The following is a 9236-nucleotide window of genomic DNA, read 5'->3' on the forward strand; positions in this document are numbered from 1 at the left end:
TATCTTTCAAAATGTAATTTAGTGAAATACAGTTTATATGGTACTTCCCAAAACAGCATTCTATTTTAATTCTTTGCCTTATATCTGTCTGCAACTATGTGTTGGCATGATTTCAAATACTGAAGCAGCATAGTTCCTCATTTAAAAAAAAAAAAACAGTTGCAGTGAGTAGAAACAGTCAAATAAGCCAAACAGGATATAGTTCATACAAACAGTAAAATCCTTCTTTAAAGAAAAGCTTGAAACATGAGCTTTTTAAATATTGTCTCATATCAGCTAACACTGCAGACAAGCCAAACAAGATTCTAATGGCAGCTTAGGTCCCTCCTAGAGAGGATTGTGAAATCGTCATTATTATTTATTCTTTATTCTCCTGTAGTTAATGTTAGTTTAAAGGGCCTATTGCCTCTGCCTGCAAAACTAGGCCTAGTTCCCAAAGAAGATAAGAATGGATTGATTTGCTTCCTTCTACATGCTGACCTCCAGTTGAACCAGCACCATGTGCTGAAAATGCTGTCCTTTTTCCACTGGATGGTTTTAGCTCCTTTGTCAAAGATCAAGTGATCATAGGTGTGTGGGTTCATTTCTGAATCTTCAATTCTATTCCACATAAAACTTCCATTGGAGAAGCCTTTTCTTTCAGAGCTATAAACAGTCCTTACCAGTATTTTTAAATATAAGCCTTTTACTATTAAAATATTATTCATTGTCAGGTTGGTGAATATCTAATGACCCTATACCCATAACAATGCAGATCCTAGCAGCCAACATGCAGGCAGACCATGGTTCTGCTCCTGAGTACTTTCAGTCTTTTCATTCCATTAAGACTCCAAGCCTATATTGCTACTCACCATCATGATGGGTCTTTTCCTTTAGTTAATTCTCTTTTGATAAATTTCTCACATATTCAATAAAGTCTGCTTTACTGAACTTATAGGAACTTCTCAGTCTAGTCAATTTGTTTCAGTCAAGGTCAAATGTATTGGTGATTTCCATTTCTTTTTTTCCTTGTTTTTTTGTTTGTTTGTTTGTTTGTTTGTTTTTGGTTGTGAGCCTAGCCTTTAATAGCTGAACCATCTCTCTAGTTCAAGGTGAATTTGTTCTTTATATTGATTGCTGAGACAATTCTCTTCTTAGCACTGGAGAAAAGGATCAAAAACAGGGACCCTGTAGCTTGAATTCATTTTCAGAGAGACAATGTTTGATTTGAAGAAATTGTTGGGTACCTAGTTATGAACTATTACAATGGAGTGGTGAGATGTTAGTATTGGTTCTTTAAATTGTCAGAGGTTTTATTTTTTTTAATTCCACATCAATCTCACATGATATAGACTATTAGTAACAGAATTTTGAGTAGAAACACTCCTTAAACCTTTAGTGTATTTTAACTTTTTTTTTCTTTTTAGAACATCTGGTTGCAGGAGTAGGAGTAGGATATTATTGATCATTAATAGAGAATTAAATCAAGCAGACCTAGATAAAACATATGTTGACTATTTCTCAGTGTTCCTTCTCAAGGTCTACTGGTCTATTTCTTTTGCTAACATGATTAGAGATAGGGCAAATCACGCAGAAAAGATGTATCACTTGGCAGTGCTTTTGAGGCATCAGCTAAAGTACCATATCTTCAAACACCTTTCTGACAGACACTATCTTGAGAGAAAACAGCAGTATGCAGAAAGTGACAGAGAGCAAAACTGTGTGTCTCTCATTTCTAACACTTTATAAAGTTACTGGTAGTGCTTATGGAGGGTCTTATGTATTATTATCTAAAAATAAAACCACAATAAAATAAAGCTACAATAAAATAAAACCACAAAGGACTCATCTCTAAATGTCACAGTCAAATAAGAGATTTCTATCTCTTTTATATTTCCCAGTGAGGATTAAAAGTCAAATATAAATAAGCTTGTGAATCACTTAAACCATTTAGTAACATTCAAACAGTAGAAAAGTCCTTTCTCTAAAACATGAGTCCCTCAATTCGTGCATAATTTACTAATGATATCGAGCAGATCTAGATGACACATGTATACACTGTGTTTACTATTTCTCAGTGTTTCTTCCCAGGGTATATGGGTCTTGGGGTATACAAACTCCAGTAAGGCAGTACTTGCTATGAAAAGATCCACAAAGTATTGAAATAAGGAATACATAGAAATTTGGGAACTCTGAAGTCTTGAAACATGTAATCTTCTCTACTTTTGTTTGCATTGACTATATGAAATAGTGAATTACCAATTGATTTCAAACAAAGAAAAGAAATAAAGCACTTATCCTTGGAGTAATTTAGTCAATAGAAAGTCCAGATTTGAATTTTCTACTGCATGCTCCCAGTGTTGTCTGGCCTTTGACTTTCTGTGGTATAAATCAGAATCTGTACCTGATGGAATCTGTCTATTCTGTCTTTGTGAATCTGTCCTTATATTATGGAAACCTTTAACAAAGCTATACATATGACTAAGTCTCTTGCTCCATTTGATCCAAGCTGATACAACTGATAAATATTAGTACAGACATCATTATTTATAATTCAATATCCATAAATGGATATTCATTATAAAAGGTCTCTTTCAACTTCTGTATTTGGTATTTTCATCAAATAATATATAATCATGGTTCTGGGTCAGAGGTATGGAAGAGTACATAATTTGAGATTAAAGCTATTTATTAGCATAAGTAGTCAAAGTTGATTACGAGTGAATTCCAAAGAAAATAAAGTTGCTTGTTACATTTTTTCTTAAAAGCAGGTTAAACAAACAGACTGAGCACAGAATATGTTATCAGTCTTAAGTTACTTCAAGGTATATTAATAACTTTAGCCATGAGGACCACCCCAAAAATCCAGTCTCTAAGAATGTAGAAAATAATTTTATCTTAAGGCTTTGCTACATATGGTAAAGTTATAAAACATATTTTAGAAATATCATGCCAAAGTGAGTAAGTTTTAATATAAACAACTTTTCTCATCTTTGGAGTACATAGAAAATATTTGGAATTAAGATATTATTGCCAAAATGAGGTGCACTATGTCCAGACATGTAATTTATTTAACATTAAAGAAAAGTCTAAGAAAACCTACTTTGTTTGTGTTTGTTCAAATGTATTGTTCATGTTTAATATTTTCACAAAGGAATGATGCCAAAAATTTTTAAAAAGCACAAGTTTTCTTATAAAATGAAATACTGGATAGAAAGACTGCTCCAAACTCTTAATTTAGTATTTTTAAAGAGGAAATACTTGATGCTTTAGAGTACCTTAAAATTCTATTCTTATATGTTTGTGCATGCGTAGTGTGCCTTTATTTACATGTATGGTAAAGTGTGCGGTAGTCAAAGAATAAATTTAGCTCTTGGTCTTCAGATATATCATTTTGTCTTTTTCTTGTGACTGGATATCACATTGGCCTCAAAATTTCACATGTAAAGAAGCTAGTTGGCATGCAAATTTCCAACGATCCAGGTATCTCTGTCTCTTATCTTACCATTGTTGGTATTTTAGCAGTGTGTCCTGTCACCTAACATTTTACTTGGGTTCTCTGGGAATAGAACTTGAGTTCTCATGTTCTAAGGAGTCAGGAACTTAAGTTTTCATGTTTAGTAGGCAGGCACTTTACTCCTTGAGTTATATACAGCTGTAAAATATTCTATCCCTGTTTTAAAAATTCTTTGAAAATTGTCTTGGGATTGCTCTAACATAAGCCAAATACACAATCCATTGATGAGACCATGCGATTTCATCTTTCTCAGGTGTCTTCAGGCAAATCCTTTTTCAGAATATCCAGAAAATTTGAATTCTACTTTCTCACTTTTAGGTGTTTTCTATTGCTGCAAAAAATCAATTATTGATCATGATTATACAATAAAATAAATCAGTAGAATACACACCAAAATTTTCAGTCATATTATACTCATGCTCCAAATTATAGTCTAGTACAATACAGTTTTCTTACAGGTGTCTTTAACACAGAACATTTTATTTTTGCTACATGATGCTAACTCTATCCCAACATCTGGGTTAATCTAAACCGTTGCTATTATATGTTGCTGACCATTTTCCTCTGTTGTTCCTTACTGTATAACTAATCTTTGTTATTTTACAGGATAATTTCTATACCACTCCAAACCATCCTCTCTTCTATTCATCAGTATCTTGCTGTATTCTTTTAAAATTTATTAAAGAAATTTTATTACATTTTCAGCCAACTATCTTGGTTGCTTCCTTTTATACTGTGTCTATTTTCTCATATATGGTAATAGATAAGTCTTCATCTAAGACAGGATTATTAGCCAAGGCAGCTATTCATTTCACTTTACACTTGAATAAATCATATATTATTGTTCATTTTGGTACAAAATTAGCTTCAATTTGTAAATTGTTTAGGGAAGGTAAGATACAGTGGGCATTCGTACTGAAGCTTCAAAGCCAAGCTCCTTTTTGCATGTGAATAACTGTGTTCTCTACTATACATACAATTATGTGTCATTTCCCAAAGTTTTAGGAATGTTTTGTCAGCAGAGTTTTTTGTTGTTTGTTGTTGTTGTTGTTTTTTGTTTTTTTCCAGTAGAGTGGTCTTGAAATGGAATATATCAAGATTCATCAACTTTCCCTAGCTGTATAAAAATCTGATAAACGTGGCATTCATTGGTTATAGTATATAATAGTTATTTGGTCCTGGAATATTCCACAGTTTACTGACATACTTGTCTCTCATATTATAAATCTTGTATGATGGTGGTTGTCAGCCTTGTTAATGCTGCAATACTTTGATGAAGTTCTTCATGTTTTGGTAACCCAAACCATAAAATTTTATATTTGCTACATCATAACTACAATGTTGATGCTGTTATGAATAGTAATGTAAATATCTGTGTTGGTCTTAGACAACCCTATGAAGTTTTCACAAAGCTACACAAACCACACAAAGAAGTTTTCATTTTCTGGTTGAGAATAATTGCTGTATGGGCAGAGAACAAGGATATATGTCACACACATGAGCTGACTTATGGTTTAAACCATGTAATATAAAAGGAGCAGAAGGACCATGTTCACCTGTGAGTATGAAAGTGACATCTTGAGCATAAGTCATCCTTTCCCTATGATAACTCTATTAAATATCACCCAGCCAGTGCCCTTTCTCTGACATTCTTCATTGTCAGAAAAGTGTCAAAGAGATTAATGCATCACAGAAGAAAAATATCACCACTGAACAAAGGTGATGAAAGACCTAACAGAAAACAATACCACTTATAAAGGGCTCTGTAGAGCCAAAAGAAAGACTGTGGCAACTACCAATGTAAATAATGTATGATGAATCCCTAAGTATCCACTTGTCATATAATATAGTTCCAACACCTCGCATGAATACAATAGATCTTGTATTTCATACATTGAAACCTATGGTCCTCAAATTGGTTCAGAATGACACCCAAAATAATGTATAAACTAGCAGGTTTAGAGAAGACAAAGGCAAAACTTTAAAAAGATAGAAACTTTATCAGTTTCTTCTTTATGGCTTCCAATGAATAGTTTTCTAAGTGTACATCCTTCAGTAGTGTTTCCCTGGGGGCTGATACATTCTATATTTCTGTTATTAAATGTATTGTTTTAATATTTTTGAAAATTGACAACAGAAATATTGATTTTACTTGATTTCTGTATGTTTTGACTTACACAAACACCAGTCACACTTAGCTCTACTTCATCTCATGTTGCTACCAGCACACTAATACAACGCCCATCTGACATTGGCCTCTATCAACAAAGGCTGTTTTTTGAAGCCAAAGGAGTGATGGTAGCTAAGCTTGCAGTGAAAAAGGCTGCATTCGACCTGAGGGACAAGAAACTAGAAAAACTGTATCCTGCGCCTGAAAACTGGAAATTTTCAAGTGTTCTTCTTTATTTCTTCAGGGCCAACATCCAGCAAATAATCAACAGTCTGATGGATTATGCCTGAAATGAGTCCATGACATTAATGTTCTACCAACGAGAAGTTTAAGTAGAGAAAATGAGGACATTCCTGGGCACTGTGATGGACTAAGCATATCTCATTAACTGAATCCATAAAGAAGATTCAGAGATCAAACACATTAATTTTGTCTATTTCTGCTCTTGACAAAGTCTGTTCCACAAAGAGAAAAACATGTCCTTGAAAAATCCTTTGTGAGGTACCAGTTTTAAAAACATAGTATTGAATAGAGTGTGAATAATTTCATGTGGTTCCAGCTTAGTGAGCTTCTCTGAAAAGACAGAATAGTTGAACTGACAAAGATATTCCTGAGCAACATTGCCACCTGGAAGTTTTGTGACAGTGGAGATAGCTGTCTCTAACTGAGAGATAGCTACATACAAAAATAATGCAAAGTGCCTATATTACTCCAATGTACCCACATTCTCTGAGAGCTTATTTCCTACTTTAGTTCAGGTCATCTAAGTTATTGGGAAGAATGTTACACCATTTTGTCTTCACCACCATGAGGCAATGCTTCAACAAAGCCAGGAGGGAAATACAGAATGTCTGTTGAGACACAAACTAACTCGAATCCTCACACATTCCCAAATTATTTGCCCATGAGAAGACAAATATGGTTAAAACTCTCTCATTTGGAATAATTACTTTTGGCCTTTTACAGAACCAATTGGCTAGGATTCAAACCAGTGATAAGTATGTCTGCTGTGGCTGAGATATCTTTCTGGTTCAAATCTATCTTGCTTCCATTAGGGTAATGGAGTGAAAAATTAGTGATTGTTGCTAGGTTCTTCAGGGCTGAAAGCAAATCTAAGAAAGGAGATAAAAGTGATCAATTCTCCTGTACTTGATGAGGCTTAGGGAACTTAAGTGACTAGAAACATTCCTGTAAAATTGGTCAACCAACATGTACACCATCACAGGCCCTGCATCCATGCTTAGAAGACGATACATGTGCATATTCATTCTCTGTCTCTCTCTGTCTCTCTGTCTCTGTCTCTGTCTCTGTCTCTCTCTCTCTCTCTCTCTCTCTCTCTCTCTCTCTCTCTCATTCAATGAAAGAAACTTTCAGGATTTATGAAGAAGTCAGTGACTCCTTTAACTCCTAAAGAAAGGATAACAAATGGTTCAGTCTTTAAGCATCTGGGAGTTTGATAACTATGTGTCTCTCCCATAGACTCCATAGTGTCTAAAATAACTATTTTAATGATTCTACACACAGGTTGTTCTTGTTCTCATATTTATCTCTACATATGTGGGCCCTTATATCTCAATCAGCAAATCCCAGACCGAAAATCTGTCAAACTGAAACACTTGCAATGCTGCCAACATTGTTTAATGGAGAAATCCATGGCATCTACATATATATAAATCTGAGGAATAATTGTTATAACAAATAACCATTTTTTTCATCTCTTGTACAAATGCCTACATCCAACCTATGAATATTGCCTGTTTGTTCTGCAAGTTTATGTTTGTTTTATGAAAATTAAATTCTCGCCAATGTTAAGGTTAAGGCCCACTATAACGTGATCATCTCTTAGCTCAACCATCTTGGAACTCAAGCTGAATTCTTCAATTTATTTTCTAGTTATGGAGAGTAGTGGCTCCTCTGTCAAGTCAATACTGACTGAACCTCAGAGCCTGTAAGTCAGCCCCAATTAAATGGTGTCCTTTATAAGAGTGGCCTTGGGCATTGTACCAGTATAACACACTTAGGAATACAAAGCTTAGACCCAGTCCTTCTTTAACTTTTTTAACTGATTTGAGATGGTCAGCCTGTGAGTTAAGGGACTATAGCAAATTCATGACTTGGAGTTTATTATAAGGGTGTTCTCTATGTTTTATTTAGAAATAGCTGAGTGGAGTTAACAGGCAACACTCCAGATTACCTTACATGGATAGCTGGTTTTCAAAACATCAGAAATCCTTAGAATTGACATGACAAACATTTCAGTATTAATGTTCATTTTCATTAGAGACCTGTCTGCTCCAGACAGCTTCCTATGTTAAACTCTAAGAAGAAATTGAGCATCCTTGGAGTTACTCCAGTTGTGGTGAGACAGCCACTAGGCAAGAATTGCCACTTTCCTTCTACAGACAAATTACTGTCCAGAAAAGGACACACTTGCAGAATAGTCGACTGATTATATCTGCCTAGACAGAGTAATCAGCCCTTAATAATTCTGCAGCACTAAGGTCTGTCAGATGATCCTGGGCCAGAAGGCAGAAGAACAGATGCTCCAACGTTTCGAAGTAGAGCGAGTGTCCAGGTGTTCAGAGGTCTCTATAAATTGGCTAAGTTTTAGAAGCTATGCTTGGTGCTTCCCACAATTATAGTCAACTCAGTCATTCTGGATTTCTGATGGGGTTGAAAACTTATAGCTATTTACTTTGAGAGAAAAGATCTGAGTGTATGGTCATCAGCTGACATTCATCCTAAAGCCAAGGAAAAAGCCAGGTTCAGAACTAAGTGTTTTAATTAGGATAGATGACAGAGGTGCTGGTTAGTCAACAAAAGGATGGACTGGGTATTAGGACTATCTTGTACCTCACTGGTACAAATAGGCATAATTATGCTCTAATTGTATTTTGAGAGAAAAGTTTCCTTTTAACAGGAAGGGTGATGTGTAGGAGGAGCTAAGGTGGGAGGAGTACTGAGAGGAAGAAAAGGAGTAAGAAGAGGAGAAGAAGAAGGAGAGGAGAAGCTAGGTGATGAAAGAGAGATAGAGGGGGGAAACAGGGAAGCAGATGTTTATGTTTCTCCACCAGTCAAAGATAGTTGATATATCTAGGTTGGGTAGTGGGTTACACCTCTGATTGAACAATACCAAACTTATAAAGCCTATGATTAACATTTCTTAAAAAAATGTATAAATGCAAAAAGGAAAAGGGGGCATGGGATAGGGGTTTTCTAAGGGGGGGGGGAATGGGGAAACGGGATGGTATCTGAAGTGTAAATGAAAGATCTAATTAAAAAAAAAAAAAAAAAAAAGAGTGGCCTTGGGCAAGTTTTCTCCTTATACCAATAGAAACACATACTAAGAAAGAGGCCTTTTGAGAGATCCTATTTCTTTCATCAGTGAGAAAGCAGTCTTCTGTTGCTGAGTACTTTCGATGCATAACAGATAATCTCTAACTATGGCACCAGACATTTAGGAGCTAGGTTTTAAGTTTAAACCTTCTAGTAAGTTATCACTCTCAGTTTGGATTAAAGTGTGCTGTTTTGACTCATCCTGAAATTGACAGTCTAGTCTCCAGTGGCAAA

This window comes from Arvicanthis niloticus, chromosome 9, assembly GCF_011762505.2.
Source record: "Arvicanthis niloticus isolate mArvNil1 chromosome 9, mArvNil1.pat.X, whole genome shotgun sequence".
NCBI lineage: Eukaryota > Metazoa > Chordata > Mammalia > Rodentia > Muridae > Arvicanthis > Arvicanthis niloticus.